The following is an 18,187-nucleotide window of genomic DNA, read 5'->3' as shown; positions in this document are numbered from 1 at the left end:
TGCATAACTCTTGGATGATAAATGTCCTGTCCCATACTTTCTCCTGTTCTTTTCAAGTACTATATCCTTTAGTCCAAAATCTCCTCCTTGCCCTCTCCCTCTTCCTGTTTTCCTTCTACCTGTCTTAAAACATTTCTGCCTTTTAATACTAATCCTCCATTTCTCCTGTTCTTTCTTTCTACCAAGTTAATTTCCAAGTATGAGTAAGCAAAGGAGAACAGAAAGTGCTTAACTACCTATTAAACAGGTGTACAGAATTTCACCTGTGATACTGACTGAAATGTATTAGTGAAAGCTTTCATCTTGCTGTGTATGATTCCTGAGGACAGCTTTGTTTCTATGAAGTTGCTTTTGGTTCATTTATAAATATGTTTAATGATTCTGTGCATTATACTGCTGCTAGTTAATGCTACTCTGGTTAAATGTTGTACATTGGTGAATTACTTGCCTGCCTCTGTTTACTGCATTCTTTATGTAATTTTCAGGAGCTTTTCTCCCCAGGCCTCAATTGATAAGGGGTAGCATTCTGCCCATCTAGACTATCCCAGTAAGTACATGCAATCAATCAATCAATCAATGAATAAGTAAATTTATCTAAAAGAAAGTTTTCATTAACAAGGCTGAGCATTTAGGCTGTAAACATCAAGGTTTGCTCTACCAGAAACATAAATTTTGGGCGTAATGATCATCATCATCAGTCAGGTCTGTTTGTCTTCAACCTATTAAGTAAACTCAATTCAGTGTAAAACAAACGTCATTCTGATATCTCTCCTTAGTCTGTGCATTTTGTCATGTAATCCTGCATTGTGCTGTTTTTGAATGCTTTACCAGTTCAGAAGAACTGTTCCATGTAGCCACCATTCTTTTCCAGAAAATATTGTCATTCTGTTGTCCTCTTTATCCTTACATTATGTCTTCTTGTTTTCAACAGTCCTTTTTCTTAAATTATGCTGTCATACTTTAGTTACCATACAGTATTTGAATGGTGGACTCATGTCTTCCATTTCTTTCTTTTGTGTTTGCTTGTCAAGTTTCATTAATCCCAGTTAATGACTACAGATAATACAACATTTTGGTAGCATTCCCCTTGATTATATTTGTTCCTTGCTGCTTCTTTTCTGTGAAGTAATACTTGCAATTACATACAGCACCTGGACAGGACCCTGCCAGTTATGTAAAATGGGATAACAACTTCCTTCTTTCTGCAGGTAGTGTCTCTCACATTTTATGTCTTATCTTCCTATTAAGTATTTTCCTTAACTATTGTCAAATCATATACCATGATTCCCATTCTCGTTTTTAACTCTTTGATCTGTAATTGTGTACTCTGCTTCTGAATTGTTTTCTTTTTAGTTACTTTTCTTTACAATTCTTTACATTTTGATAAATTTCTCTGGATGTCTGCAAACATGTCAGTTTTCACTGGTGCAAAATATAATTAATTTTCAGGATACAAGTCACACTGAAACCCTCTCTAGTTTGATTAACAGCATTTATTAATACAACGAAAAGCAAAATAAGAAGGTTGGCAAGTTCATTCTTAATTACATTGAAGGTAATATAGCAGCATAGATAAAGTTATATATCACTGAGCTGTCACAATTAACAATGCTGATGAACTGAATCAAAATCAAGCAAGAACTGAACCTGAATGGAAACAGGAACTGAAACTTATGTAACTGAACTGAACTTCCGTTTTAAAAATATACATATTTTATACCACACTTGTATGTAAAATTGCATTGTACCATCTAAATAAGATTTTTTATTATTATTTTAGGAGCCCAGTCTGTGAAAGTCTCCTAATTATCTGTCTGTATCTCTCCCTCTCTCTCTGTAAGGCTGCTGTAATAAAAATGTTTCCTTGAGAATCTGTGAGATCTGCACATCTTGCAAATGCAGCAGTTGAAGCATCCTCAGAGATGTCTCACAAAAGAATACAAGGGGTAGGAAACAAGCCCTTTGAAGACCACCTCAAATCATTGTCCCTATGTTCAGTTTCCTACAGGCTGCTGAGAGGTGACATATGCCTACCTTGCAAAGATTTAATTGATCTGAAACTATTGGACCTGTTACACATTTGGAAAACAACTAGCATCAGAAACACCTGATCTAGAGACCTAAACCTCATAACAGCAATGTGAATAGATCATGCTCGAGGGCCAAGTATTTCTCTCAGAAGCTCCACCTTCTCTGGAACAGGTTTCCATCCATGTGAAAGTTTTCTTCCTTGCATTCATTCAAGCAGAACTTGTACCAGTGGATGGGGAGCCGCAAATTTACCTCTGGTGTGGCACCTGTGTCTCTACTAGGGAAATGAAGCTTGTAATTGTTTGTCTACCTAAGAATATACACCTTCTACAAAATATATGGGAACCATTACCTATCATTTTTTTATTTTGGAGAACATGGCTTGGCTTCAGCTGGCCCCTTTGGTTATTAGCTTAAGAAATCATATCGGCCAGCTGTGTTATATATACAGGCATTTACAACCAAAAACAGCCTCAAAAGCATGTATGAGACATCAAATAAATACAAAAAAAAAACCTTAGCTAAAACTCCACTAAAGAAAATGTAATTGTTAGTTGAGCACTTCATTGTAATTGACTACATCAATAAGAAAACATTTAAATATACAGGTCACATGACCACACATTCACCAATCAAAAAGATGCAATATGTACAGCCATAATTAAAATTTACACGAAAAGTGCATTTTTTGCCCAATATTTCCAATCCATATGGTCTAAAAACAAAAAAAAGGACCACTATTAATACATTTGCATGAATTACACTCTCTACAAGGATATGTTCCCAAAGGCTTATTAGTACTACCACTGAAAATGTAGATTTTCTTAAAAAATCCATTTTAGATTTATATATGTTTTATTAATAAATATGTCTATCCATATAAGTTTTACTAACACATGCATGATTTTCTGATTACCTTAATAATCCTCTTTATATTCATATTATCGTTTGTCAGAGGGACAGCCATACTATTTCTGAATAATAATTTCCCACTAGAATAGATACAGAAAATAAAGATTTAATGTAAAATCTCAACTTTATTCACCGAAAGAGGGTACCTCAAAATATATTAGAAAATTTAATAAAGGAAATGTTAGGAGAAAGAGAAATTAAATATACCCCTATTTTAATTTATGGTTTGCCAAAACACTTGGTAACCAAGTAAATTGTAAATGTTTTGGTCTGGTTTATGTAGCAAATGGTTTATCCTTTAGTGCATTTTATGTAGGGAAAACTACAAAATTGTTGACTAACACAATTTAACATCATAATTATTTGATCAAGAGAAAAGATTTTACGAATTTGTTAAATAAACATAGCATTTGTTGTATTTGTTATATATATATATATATATATATATATATATGTTTTGTGCTTGTTACCATGGATGAAAGGGTGGAGAGTAGAACAATATTTGAAATGACTATTATACTTGGCACTAGATAACCACCAGGTCTTAATGAAACAATTACTGTTAAATGTTATTTTAAAAAGGAAAATACTTAGAAATGTGTTTTTAATTACATCTATACATATTGTGTCTTTTTGATTAGTGAATGAGATGTCATGTGATTTGTGCCTTGTATTTTTAAATGATTTTTCTTATTATTGTAAACAGTTGTGTTGAAGTTCCTAGTTGAATGGAAGCAGTAAACTGACAATTACATTTTCTTTATTGGAGTTCCAGCTGAGTTGTTATTTATGTATTTATTTTTTTATTTTGTATACGTAGGCATTTATAAATAAGGGATATCCATGACATTCAAGCCATAAGTAAGAAAATATTAAAATATTAGATAACAAAAAGTTCACTTAGTAAACATTGTCTATTCCCTCACATTCCCTCTCATTCTTTGCACCAAGATATGCAAACAAACAAATAAAAAAAAAACATGGAAAAAATGTCTCCCCTCTTCTACACGCACACTCATATTTGCACATTTTTTTTATCTCCTAATGAAGTAAAAGTCAGCTCCGTAACACAATTGTAATCAAGCTTAAGAAATCATATCGGCAAAGTATAATGCTGGCCCTAATGCAAATCAAACCAATGATAATAGAAACTATCAGATATGGAAGCAAGTCAGAGTCATCAAAAAGTATTGCTTTTTCTTACTCTTCTAGAAGCTGTGCTCCAAACAAAATATTAAGTTCAGAAAATGGTAGCATACCAAAGTCAGTAATTTCTTTTAAGTCATTCTCATGTCTGTGTGATTTTACAGATCATCCATTTAAGAAATACATTGTCTACACAGTTATAAAAAGCCAGATAGAACATTGACCAGTATGCTGCATTTGTAAAGAACATACATCTTTAAGAAATTGAGAGGTCATTCCTCATTGTTTAATTGTTGTGGTTCCTTCTTGGTATTACTGTGACCTCATGTTTGATAAAATCTTCCATTTTTATTGGTGATAGTGCTGTAACTTATCCAATTGAAATGATCAGCAAATTATAGCACTTTTATGTTTACTTGAGTGACTGGAAATGGTTAGTCTTGTCAGTCCTAAATGCAAGGATTTTAGTAGGATAGTGAATTATGTATCTAATGCCTTTGTGCACAAGTATCAAAAGTGAAAACCAAATTGCACAAGAATAATCATTGTCAGAACAGATTGCGTTGCCCTTATATTTAATTATACTTTATTCCAAGCCAACATGAATATCGGCTTCTTTATCTAGTGTGAAATAAACCTTTCTATGACAGTTCAGGGTTGGCATGTTGAGATTTGTTGGCCTAGGTGTTAAAGAGCAATGTGCCTGCTTCATTTCTGTCTGGTGAAATACTTCCACCCCCGTAAATCGGTTTATAGGTGGTCAGTAGGCTATTCGCTCAACAGCTATTTTAAGCCTAGCCACATTGTCCAAAATGTATCAAAATATTGTTGACATGTCAGTACCCCAAGGAATTGTATGTGCTGCACTACAGGTCTGTATATGTTACGTGTTTAGGGACTACCCCTGTCCATTAAGAAACATAGGTGCCACACCAGAGGTAAATTTGTGATTTCTTATCCTTGTTCCAAGTTACATTTGAATATAGTTAGGGATGAGCTTTTCTTCATAATAATTTCTTAATAATGTCTTGGATATTCTCACCTTCAGGCATTCCAGGAATTTGTAAATTATTTTGATGCACTCAGATTTCTTGGGCTACTATGAGATCAGTGTTCTGCTTCAATAAATACCTCTATATGACCGTCTGATAACCATTACTCTGCCATCAATGTCTCTTATACTCTCGTTGACCAAGTTGAACTTAGAAGTGGTTTCCAGCAGTATTGCATTCAAGTACTGTGATTCACTTGAGTTATGATGTAAAATTAGCATGTTGTAGATATTCTTGATCACATTTGACAAAACCATTACACCTGTTTCTGATTATTTATTTGCATCCTTATCAAAACAGTAGCTGTGATTGTTTAGGCCCAATGCAAGTTCACTGCTTTTTACAGCATGAGATTTTCAGAAGCCTTTATCTGGCATATATAAGCATTGATCTTTTTTGTAGTCTGTTTCAGTACGGCAGGTTTGTGGATTATATGTCTTGTCAATGTTTGTGAGACAACTGTTAAATACATATATATTTTTTCTCTCACCCCCCCCCCCCCCCAAGTTGACCCTTTAACAAATCTCTTCTGGCAACCACTGAGCTAATTCATTTCCCATTATGACATCCATGTTTATTTTATTTTATTTCTTTAGTTTCTTTTTTTACCCAGAATAGTCTGACTGTGGTCACAATGAAATTCTTTTCAATGGAGGCCTGGGGAAAAAGCTCAAAAAACATATACAGTGCAAGTAGAGGAGTGACAAAGCTGATATAGTTCAACTAACTACAATATATAACTAAACAGTACAATTACAATAAGTGAAATGTTAACATTTGCAATCATTACATAAATAGTGAGAAAAGCTGTATTTCAAACATATTTAAAATGATTCTCTTTTGCAATATTTAAGGTTTGGCTTACATGCATATATAGATCACATCCAAGTGATAGTAATTGGATTTTTGTGTCCATTGGGTACAGATGAGTAATGGAATGACACAATAGATGTTCTTCGTGTTTCACTGTTGCAGTCATCACACTTGGGTTATCCTGCCAGTGGTAGCCCTCAGTCGGCTCGAATTTCAGAGGCTTAGTATTTCTGCATCGGTTGCTGTCACTCCAGGACTGACATCAGGTTGTCAGTGGTATAAAATCAGGCAGCCGAGGCCATTACATCAGTCTTTCTTGCTAAGGAGCCCGAAGCAGAAGCAGTTCGCACGAGTGCCGGTCGGCTGCTACCCGAGTTTTCGTTTTTGAAATTGAAGTTGAAGTCTTCTAAAGCTAAGTACCCCATTGAGGATCCTTTTTTCTTGCTCTAACCGATGTCATAAAAAGTTAGCAATTGTCTCGCCTGTGGAAAGCAAATACCACACTGAGATTTCCATTCTTACTGCGTCACCTGTTTAGGCCCAGCCCACGATGTACCTCGCTGTCAGTTTTGTGCCTTGTTCAACGCCCGAGCCATTCATCGCCAGGCCCTTATTGTCACAAAATATTTTCGTTCTGGATCTCCATATTCCGAAATGACTTCAGTAAGCCATCCGACTACCAATATTCCAAAAAAAGTAAGGATAAAGACAGAGACAGACTGCACAGGTTCAAAGCTGCTGACAACACGTCCGTTAAGCTAGTCACCAGTTCACCGGTACTCAGTGAGACGCTTTTGCAGCCCCTGATGCCTGCTTCAATGGATTTGCAGGCCTCTACCAAGACCCATTCGGAGTCTGGTATACCGCGAGATGCTTCTTCGACTATGGAACCTGCTGATGTCTCTACCTTGGATGGGTCCGGAGCCGCTGAGCAGGCAATGGCTGCTGAGGAAGTTCTTCGCACTACCAATGTTTAACACAAACTGACTAATTCAGTTCTGTGTAAAACTAGCATGTTTCTAAGGCCAAGAGTACACGCTACGTCTAGAAAACCAATGACCAAAGTGCATGCACCTGCTCCCTTGCCACAACATAAAATGCTTAGAATGGCAGGAGACCTTATTATGCTGATTAGGGGAAGTCAGCCTTCCCCTGCTAAGAGAAAGAGACCAGTCCCCAGCAGCTTCAACAGACCAAGAGTCCGATGACTCTGTGGTATCTGGTTATGAAGACATGCCCTCATCTGCTTATTAGGATTCAGATGCAGAGGAATCCATTCCCTTTGCCTCTCCTCCAGAGGATTTTTCTTTTGGTGAAACCTTACGTACTTTAAGAGAGCATTTCCACTGGGAATGCCAACACTATCCTCAGTCTAAAAAGAGACTCAGAGAATTTCTAGATTTGCCACAACACAGGCCTTTAGCAATACCCCCAGTTCTGTAAGCTGTTGATGTCTTTATGGAATCTAGTCTTACTCCTGATACTTTACCCCCTGCCCCTAGAAAACCAGACTGGTACTATAGAGTACCTGACTCTCACAAATTCCTTTTCAGAAATCCTACTGCTGACCCAGAGATCATTTCCCAGGGGCCTAAAGGTGTCAAGGCTACTACAGCCAAGAATCCCACCCCTTCGGACAGGGATTCCAGAGCTTTGGACAGATGGGGTAAGAAAGTATATACTTCTGCAGCTCTTGCCATTAGGGCTTTGAATTGTCAGTTCCACATGCTGAAGTACCAACAACATATTATGGAACTTATTAAGCAAAAAATAGCTACCTTTACAGACTGTGCAGAAAATAAAGAACTGCAAGAGCTTATGCATTCTGCAAGCCAAGTCAGCAAGCATACATTGCAGTGTGGCTTTGATGCCCTAGAAGCATCTTGCAGGGCAGCAGTCACTGGTTCTGTACTGAGAAGGCATGCTTGGCTTAAGGAGCAGACCTTGCCAGATCATGTCAAATCAAAGTTATTAGATGCTCCTTTGAACAAGGACAATCTGTTTGGCACCAAAGCAGAAGAGGTTCTTAAAAACATGGAAGAAAAAGCTAAATCTATGCAGACAGTCAAAAAATTCTTGCAAGTACAGCCTCCTAGATTCAGTAGGCATTGCCTCTCGAAACATTGGTCCTTTCCAGCCCCCTCAAGGCCATCTCAACCTAGACCCAGGGGAAACAGACCCCCCCAGACTACAGTCTCAGGGTATGCAGAGATCTAAGCAATGGAGTGCCTCCACCTCTAAAGCAGGGAGTGCTAAACCACCCCCTTACGGAAAGAATTCCCAATGACTTCTCAACTTCACTCCCCACCTCTGCCCAGCTGCTTGTGCCCCTAGGAGGAAGACTTGCTGCCCAGCTGCTTGTGCCCCTAGGGGGGAGACTTTCCCTTCATTCAAAAAACTGGATTTCCATCACCAAAGACTGATGGGTCCTCAACATTGTATCCCAGAGGTACAAATTTTACTTCCACTTACTGTCAACCCCAAAAGGGTTCCCAGACCTCCCTCTAAACCAATGGGCAGAGACATAAAACCAGGTTCAATCCCTGCTCTCTACAAGGGCAATTCACCCTGTTCCTGTGGAACAGATAGGTCAAGGATTCTATTCCAGACTTTTCCTGGTACCCACAAAAGAGGGCACTTGGCGCCTAATCCTAGATCTTTCAATTCTCAACACCTTCCTGGTGGTACCAAAAGTCAAAATGCTCACCCCTCCAGCAGCTTCTACCTATGCTAGCCAAAGATGCCTGGTTAGTCATCCTAGACTTAAAAGAAGCCTATTTGCACATCCTTATAAGGGAGTCATGCAGGAAATATCTTCACTGCAGGGCAGGATCTATGCATTATCAGTTCTCTGCACTTCCCTTTGGCTTATCCACTGCTCCCAGAGTATTCACAAAATGCCTGGCTCCAGCCATTGCTTACTGCAGAGAAATATTCAAATTTACCCATACTTGGACGACTGCCTGATTCAGGCAGACAGTCAGGAAATGCTGTTGCAGCACCTGACATTTGTAAAAAACCTTCTAACCTCCCTGGGGTACATCATCAATGAAAAGAAATCAAAGCTAGTCCCCAGTCAAAAGATTGTATTTCTGGGAGCAAGCTTGGACACAGCATCCCAGATGGCATTCCTCACTCTAGAAAAACAAGCTATCTGAGAGACTATTTTACTCAAATGGCCACAAGAACCCAGCTATCTGCAAGGAAAATCCTGCAGTCCCTAGGGTTCATGGCCTCATGCATCCTACTAATTCCATATGCCAGACTGCATATGAGGAAACTTCAATGGTACTTAAAAAGTCTTTGGTGCCAACATTCTGGGGACCTGGACACAGTCATTCCTATAATACCCTGTCTAAGGACAGAGTTTATTTGGTGGGAAGCAGCATGCAACCACAAGGGTCTGCCCTTTACTCAACCCCACACCACCCAGACCCTAACCACAGATGCATCAGACAGTGTCTCGGGGGCACACATGGATGGCAAGTGCATTCAGGGCCACTGGAGCCCAAGTCAAGATTCATCTGCACATCAGCCAAAAAGAGATGCTAGCTGTGCAGCATGCTCTGACAACTTTCAGATCCCTACTTTCACCAGGATACCTGCTAATAAAAACAGACAACACCACAGTTATGTGGTACATCAACAAGCAGGGTGGAACCCGCTCCTACCCACTTTGCAAGCTAACCATGGTCCTGTGGAACACGGCCTTGGACATGCAGGTCCACCTGCAAGCTCACTTCCTGCCAGGCAAACAAAACTCACTGGCAGATGACTTAAGCAGACATCTCCTAGACCCACACAAGTGGCAACTAGAGCACAGCACCTTCAACCTTCTGATTCAGAAATGAGGGACCCCAGAGAGGTGGATCTGTTTGCCTCCCCCTGCAATCACCAGCTCAGCAAATTCTGCACCAGGACACCTCACAGCAGGGCCTGGAAAGTGGATTCCCTATCCTTGTAGTGGGTAATTTCTTAATCTATGCCTTTCCCCCTCTGCCCCTTCTCTCAAGAGTATTGCTCAAGATAAGACAGGACAGACCAATGACAATTCTGATTGCCCCAGACTTGCCACGCCAGCACTGGTAGCCACTTTTGCGAAGCCTGTCACCAGTGCCACCCTGGCACCTACACCAGAACCCAACCCTGCTCTCTCAGCAGGGGGGACAGATCTTGCAGCCTCACCTGCAAACCCTAAATCTTGCAGCCTGGCTTATTCCTTGAATTCTCTCCCAGTAACCAGCCTAAGCAAGCAGGTGCTGGACATCATTCTTGAAGCCAGAAGACCCAGTACAAGGAAATCCTGTGCTGATTAGTGGAAAAGGTACTGCTCCTGGATTCAATCTAAAGGAGAGGGCATAACACTGGCACTCCCTGCCTCTAATCCTGGAATACTTAGCAGATCTACTCCACAGAGGCCTGTCCTTCTCCTCCATTAAGATCCATGCCTCTGCCATTTAGGCTCATTACAACACTGAGCCACCTCTCTTCTCTCACTCTCTTACCAAACAGTTCCTGAGAGGGGCAAACAACTTAAGGCTGCCAAGGAGAGCACCCACCCTGGCTTGGGACCTTAACTTTGAACTGAAAAAACTAACGCTATCCCCCTTTGAGCCTGCAGCATCAGCAGAGTTAAAATTCCTCTCTTGGAAAACAGCCTTGCTTCTAGCCATCGCTTCAGCTAGAAGAGTGTCTGAGCTACAAGCACTTATGGCTTTGGAACCCTTCATTATTTTTCATGCTGACAGGGTTTCCCTCAGGACTAACCTTTCCTTTATGCCTAAAGCGGTGTCCAGTGTGGCTCTCAGCCAGTCTATCCATTTGCCTACCTTCTTCCTTATTCCTCAGAATAAAGGGGAAAGGATCCTGCACTGCTTGGATGTGCACAGACAGCTCAGATTCTACCTTGATAGGACTAAGCCCTTCAGGAAATCTGACCAGTTACTAGTCAGCTTTGCAACAGGGGCAGAGGGCAAGGCTATTTCAAAGCAAACAGTTTCCAAATGGATAGCACATTGCATCCATTTTTGCTACAACCACCATGGAAAACCAACCCCTCAGGGGGTCAAAATACATTCCACTAGGTCAACATCTACCTCTACAGCATTTCTCAGGGATGCAAGCTGCTACCTGGAGTTCTGTACACACCTTCACCAAGCATTACCACCTGCCTGTCTTTTCCAAATCCAGGGCAGGTTTTGCAACATCAGTCCTGCAAGGCATTCTAGCCAGCCCTAACTCTTCTTAACTGCCTCCACCCTTCTTCAGCCTTGGGAATCTACCCAAGTGTGATGACTGTAACAGTGAAACATGAAGAACATGGTACAGCTGTGTACACTTACCATAAATGTAGATGTTTGAGCATATTCACTGTTGCAGTCCTGGTTTCCCTCCCTCCAGCCTCCTGATTTCTCTCTCTCTCTCTCTCTCTCTAAACTCTCTATGCCTTTTACTCCCCCTCCCCTTCAGGGGCATTGGTATTGGTATTTACTTTTTACTGGTAGTGTTTTCCCCCACCATAACTTAGCTCCCTATTGGGGGGCTCCTGAAGTTTGGGGCAAGAAAAACTGATGTAATGGCGTCGGCTGCCTGTTTTTATACCCCTGATTACCTGACGTCAATCCTGGAGTGACAGCATCTGATGCAGAAATACCAAGTCTCTGGTATTTGGGCCAACTGAGGGCTGTCTGCAGGCAGATAACCCAAGTGTGAAGACTGCAACAATGAATACACTCAAGCATCTACATTTATGGTAAGTGTACACAACTGTACTTTCTAGATTCTACTAAAAACTGGTCTTTCATTTAGGATCCCCCCATTTCTTTTTCTTTGCCTATACTTTAATGTCAATCCTTGATATGGAATGCAGTCTTTAGCCTGCAGTCCAAATAAGTTATTGGCATATTCCCATTCTATTCTCTTTCCCTCTATAGTTATTTGCTCCCAGTACCTTGGTTCCTTTGCCAGTTTTCTCCAATACATTCCCACACCCCTCTTGCCTATTGTCTGTATCCCTAATTGCAGTCATCCCTATCAGCAGAATCTCATTTCTTCATTCCTGTGTTGGCTTAGTTCTAAGAAGACCATTCTGTTACTTTATGAATGCAATATTCTTCTGTATGATTATTGTTCTTCTTCTTAAAGGACTGCATCCAAAATCCCAGTCTCTCTCTGTTACTTGTGCTTCCTCCTGTTTCATCGTCATCATCTCTTTCCACTTTGAATTATAGTTGTCTGCTTGTTCTATGTATAGGAACCTTAACTGTGTTGCTCTGAAATATCCCTTCAACTCGGGTAACCCCAATCCTCCCTGTTCTATTGGAAGAATAAGCATATTCCACTTGAGTTTCTTCCCCTTCCAGATAAAATCCTTCAGCTCTTTATTAATTGCTGTCTACAACATCTCTACTGGTTAATAAAAATATGCCTGACCAGTGTATAAGACTAAAGGGACTAAAAAACATTTTAACTCCTTGTATATTACTACCAATAGCCATATAACACAGCTTCCACTTTCTCAGTTTTTGTATTATCTGTTGTTTAGTCTTTTGCCACATTTCCTTAGCTGCCACACCAGTATCATTTTTAATCCATAATCCTAACACTTCATTCTATCATGCCCCATAAATAGGATATTTCTGAACCAGTTTGTATGTGGGTACACAATTTATCTCTATTACTTTTGTTTTTGCTTCATGAATTTTGTATCCTGAAAATGCGTGAAATTGTCTCAGTATGTTCCACAACACTGTAATGTCAGGTATAAAGTAATGTCCTCTGCAAATCAAGCCATCTTTTCTTGACTACCATACCAATTATATCCTTGAATTTCTGTGTCCCTTATTTTCTTTGCCAATGGTTCTAAATGTAATGCAAATAACAAAGGAGAGAGAGGACACCCCTGTCTACTTCCTCTGCTGAAGCAGAGATTATCAGAGAAGACCTCACCCACTTTAAATTTTGCCTCCAATCCTTCATATATCCTCCTAATCAACCTTATAATTTTATTAGGGAATGCAAATGCTTCCATTGCTCTCCTCATAAAATCCCAGCTTACTCTGTGAAATGCTTTCTCTGCATCAAGACCCACCAGCAACAGTGGTATTTTGTTACATTCTGCTTCCCTCTGGATCATCACTGTTCTATTTATGTTGTAAAATGTTTGCCGCCCAACCACAAAACCACATTGAACCATATCTATCAATTTTGGCATCACTTTTGGCTTTCTTTTAGCCATTATATACATAAACACTTTATAATCATGGTTTAGTATTGAAATGGGCCTGTATGAAGCTGGATCTGATGGATCTTTACCCTCTTTAGGTAGTACAGCTACTACAACTTTCTTCCAGGACATTAAAATACTGTTAAACAAAACTTTCCAGATCTTCATCAGTTTTTTTCCCTCCTAGCTTCCAAACTTCCACAGGAATACCAAGTAATCCTGGGGACTTTCCTGTAGATTGGTTATACATCACATTTTTATCTCATTTCTTCCTGTCCTGTTAGTAATTAAGTCTCCTCCCCTCTACCATTGACATATTTAATTCTTCCATAAACATTTCCATTTCTACCATTTCTTGATTTCCATATTTATTTGCTTTATATAGACTTTCATAGAATTTCATAGAATTTCCAAAATATTTCTAATACTTCTACAGGATCCCCAGTTATCTTCCATGTAACAGGCCCCCTAGATTTGGTGACAGCCCTTTTTACTTTCTGTTGTCTGAAATGTTGCGCTAAATGTTTTGGTGCTGTTGTTATTATCAAAAAAACAGTTGCTTAACAACAATCTTTCTAAACTCATGCATATTATCAAGGTAGTCCCTTATTTTCTGTATAGCATTCTGTAGATGCTCCTCTTCTTGTTCTATGAGAGTCCCTCTATTTTTCAATACTTTAATTTTTGTCAGTCCCTCTAAATAATTCTTGTTAAATCTTAACCATAACTCCCTTTTTTTATTTCCACCCTAGTTTTAAATTCCATTTTAATTTTATCTCACTCCCTAGCTATATTTTCAGAAGTTTCTATCTTCTCTAATAGCTCCTGAATAATTTCTACTACCCATTCCTTAAATTCCTCTTTTCAGCAGATAGGTGGGAATGTGCCAGTGTCTCATTTGCATTTCATTACCCCGTGTTATTATTGGCGCATGATCTGAAATAGTTATTGGGTGCTTATTAAGACCTTCAATTAAATGCACACATTCCTGTGAAATGTAAATTCTATCTAGCCTAGCACAGCTCTTGTATCTTGGGGATTTATATGTAAATTCACTCCGAATTCTTAGGATTGAATTCACATCTTCCATGCCAAATATTTTCATAACTTTAAAAATCTACCCTCCTTTGTTATATTTTCCCTTCTGGGCCACCTCAGACACATCTTCACTGTCACAAATTAAAGTCCGCACCTATTAGTAATATTTCTTGCTGAAAGCTGATTATTTCTTCCAGAATTTAGTTTAGCTCTATCATAGCAGTTTTCAGTAGAGTATAAATACATGCCAGTGTAATCCTTCTCCCTTGCCAGCAACCCTTTATTACTACAAATCTACCATTATTGTCTATTTTCCCTCTTATATTGCTATTGGAGCTCCTCTTGCAATTAATATAAGTACTTCTGTCTTCCTTTACCCCAAGTATTCTGCTGAATAACCATCCTGAAAACCTTTCTTTATCAAATGCACATGTTCAGTTCTTTCTAAGTGTGTCTCCTATAGCATAGCTGTTTGCACTCTACATTTGTAGTATAGTTCACTGAAAGAATTGATTGAGACTGTACTATACTGGAATTAACTGAAAACAACTGAAATGAGACAGGAACAAAAGTCTTTATCTGTTAATTATCCAAACTTGTGCTGAACAGGTGCCACTCTCTCCTTTATGGGTCAAGTCTTGTGTACTTTTCAGAATGAATTCTCCAAACACTCTAGTTTATTTAATAAGGCTTTATTAGATGTTCACAATATCCAAACATTGTCTTCATTAACAGTGCTGATAAACAATAACAGTCTGTAGAAATGCTGGGATGTTGGTTAGTAATAACAGTGCTGATAAATATATCCAAAGATTTTGCACATATATTCTGATTGCCCTGAATAATGTAAACTGAAATCGTCTTTATTTGACCTGTCTTCTGTACTCAGGCTTGAGTGGCTGTACTGTAACTTCCTTTCTAAAATGTTGAATAATTAATATTTTCTGTATGTCAAGTTGAACTAATTAACTGACTTCCCTAACTGTATTTGCAGTATATTTCAATAATACCAAAACCCTGTAATGCTTTACATGCCTCTTTAACCATGGTTACCTTGGTTTCCAAGCTTGGTCTTGCTGTGCTTTATCTAGCATTCCATTAAGGAACATTCTGTAGCTGGCAAGATTGTATCTTTCCCTCGAGAAAAGAACATTCTGTATTTTCTGCACATTTCATGCTTATCTTTCCTTTCGAATAAACTGTCTTTCTCTGAAACTGACGCCATATTTTAAGGCCTTATTATACCTAAATGTACTATAGTGAATTTACTGAGAATACCCTAACTCTAACATTCACTACTCTTTCTGTATTTGGATTTATCTGTGAGACCATTAACATTTAAAGACATTATAGAAAGAATCATATTCTTCAGCTATTATTATGCCCACCTTTTATGTATAACAACTTTTTTCTTAAGTGTCTAGTTCCAGCTGTTGTATTACATGCATGCACTGTTTGGCAGGTTAATCTTTTATACAACTGTTTCTTGTCATCTCCATTTGAGCCTATGTCACGTCTTGTAGAACTTTTTGTTTTACTGAAAGCCCTCAAATAAAAATACACGCATGCACCCAATACCCCCCTAAAACCTACTAACTTAATAATAACACATAAAACTATGTACATCTTCAAATATTGAAGTTTTACCCCTTAATAGGAACATAAGTTACAAACTGGCAGCCCATACACAGACTCAAGCTAAACAGAAAGAAAGCTATTCTATGCTGAGATGCATTGTAGGCCCTGTGATTGTATTATGTGCTGTGTTTGCCTTATCTTTTACTCTTCCAGCTGAGAAACACACAAATGCTTTCAGAAAACATTTTCTCCAAGTCACTTCTGTTTACCAGATTGTCTGCTAGTGGCATGAGAGCCAGATACAGGACTGTTTACTAGATAAAAGACCTTATAATATTCTCCTTCAGTTTCTGACAAATATGGATGGACAATTTCCTGTGCTTTCTCCTGTCAGTCTGATTTATATGAGCATCCTGAGGCAGTGTAGCAACGGCCTCATGTACACAGACAGTCCTGTAGAACTACCACCTAGGAACACAGTTTGTGAGAGATGCAATTACATTAAGAACCTAGAGTCAATGCTGTCTCCCTTGCAAGCCAGTATATCTGGTACTGAGAAGGTTGTCTACACAAACACCACACCTCAAACATCACCCACACCTACACAACACACCCCCACATATGCGGAGGCCCTCAACAAAAACATACCTAAACAAAAGAGACTTCAGATGCAAAAACACATGCAAACTCCACTGCCCACCACACCATACACCACACATAGTCCACACACCTGTGTCTCACAGCCACTAAGGTCTAAACATAAACCCAACATATTAGTCATAGGAAACTCCATTGTGAAACACACAGATATGCCCCTCACCAGGCTAGATAAGGAGAAAGTCATGGTTAGTTGTTTATCAGGTGCCAGAATCCACCATATCACTCATGTACTCAAGTGTCTCAATAACAGGTATGGTTATGACTCTATCATAGTCCATGTTGGCATGAATGACTTGAAACATACCTCCCTAGACTATATGAAAAGAGACATGATCAAGCTCACTGAATAGGTGTCCCAGGCAGATATGTTCCTAGCCATAAGCAGCATTCTACCATAACTCACAATGATGCCTCAATACAAACAGAAAATGATTGACTTTAACAATTGGCTTAGTTTCTGGTGTCATCCCAAAGTTATCCAGTACCTGACAGCCTGGAAAGACATGACTGACAAACCAAAATACTATGCCTGAGATGGCCTGCATCTGTCTCCTTTGGCCTTCAGGTTCCTGGCAAATGCTGTTGCCTTGCCCATAGTGCCTTTTTCAGGCAATCCCATGAGGTCAAAACTATAAACATGCAACACCACTCATTGCAAGCATTCTTAACCCTGGAAGATACTGACATTTGTGCAGTCACAGAAACTTGGTTCAAAGCTGTGGAGAGCACCCACCATACCAGTTTACTTATCCTATCATACATTCAGTCCCCAAACCTTCTGCAGCAAAGCAAAAGGAGGCAGAGTTGCACTCCAGGTACAGTTAACCATTGACAGGATCCCCTGTTCAAATCATAGCTAACTACAGGCCCCCAACTTTGACTCAAGATGTCCAATCCACCTACCTGGACCTCTTTGAATCTATCAAGATTCAACTCCTTACCCTAATCCTGGGCAACCTTAACTATCCAGCTGTAGACTGGAAGAACTACGCATGGCAAAACACAAATGCCCAGAGATTCCTTGCTTACACCAATACAGATGCCTTGGACCAGCTGGTCGACACCCCCACAAGAGGTGAAAATATCTTGGACTTGGTATTAACCAACATGAGTAACCACTGCAGCATCCCTACAGTGTCATCCTCCCTGGTAAGCTCCAACCACAAAGCGATCACTTTCAAAGTCACCATCTCCCCCTACCCCACCCCCAGCTAGGGTCAAACAAAAAAAAACTTCCCCAAAACTGATTACAGCCTCCTGAGGGAAGGTATAAACAGCTTCACAGCCCCCTCCCCAACCATAGGAACTAGCACATATGTCCAACCTACACCAAAGTACTATATGAGCATTTAGTATATAGCTGCATGGAATCAGGAATACCTAACAGGACACAATCCTCCTCCTCAAGGAAGAGTAAACCTGTCTGGTGGACATCTGCAATAAATAAACTCTATAATAAAAGGAAAAATTGCTGTCCAGGACCAAGAAGGAGCAGATGTCCAATTGGAAGCAATCTCTCTTTAGCCTGAACAAGCAAATAAGAGCACTAGTGAAATCCTCCAAAGCAAATTTTGAGTCCAAGCTGGCAACATCTACTAAAGACAATCACAAGGCATTCTTCACATATGTCTGCAATCTCAAGGGAAGCACCCAGATCTGCTCAGAAGTGGTGGTCAAGAACACCACACACACAAATGCAGTAGATATAGCCAACCTGCTGACAGACAGGCTC

General features: G+C 39.5%; 1 protein-coding gene across 1 annotated transcript in view; it reads left to right on the top strand.

Annotated features, from left to right (window-relative positions):
* LOC122803869 overlaps nucleotides 1–18,187 on the top strand; it is a 1,036,817-nt gene that overhangs the window by 337,425 nt on the left and 681,205 nt on the right. The gene's annotated exons all lie outside the window — the stretch shown is intronic.

The sequence above is a fragment of the Protopterus annectens genome, chromosome 6.part0 (assembly GCF_019279795.1).
Source record: "Protopterus annectens isolate FY-2018-M chromosome 6.part0, PAN1.0, whole genome shotgun sequence".
In the NCBI taxonomy this organism is placed as follows: domain Eukaryota; kingdom Metazoa; phylum Chordata; order Ceratodontiformes; family Protopteridae; genus Protopterus; species Protopterus annectens.
This window is presented reverse-complemented; position numbering and strand designations above follow the sequence as displayed.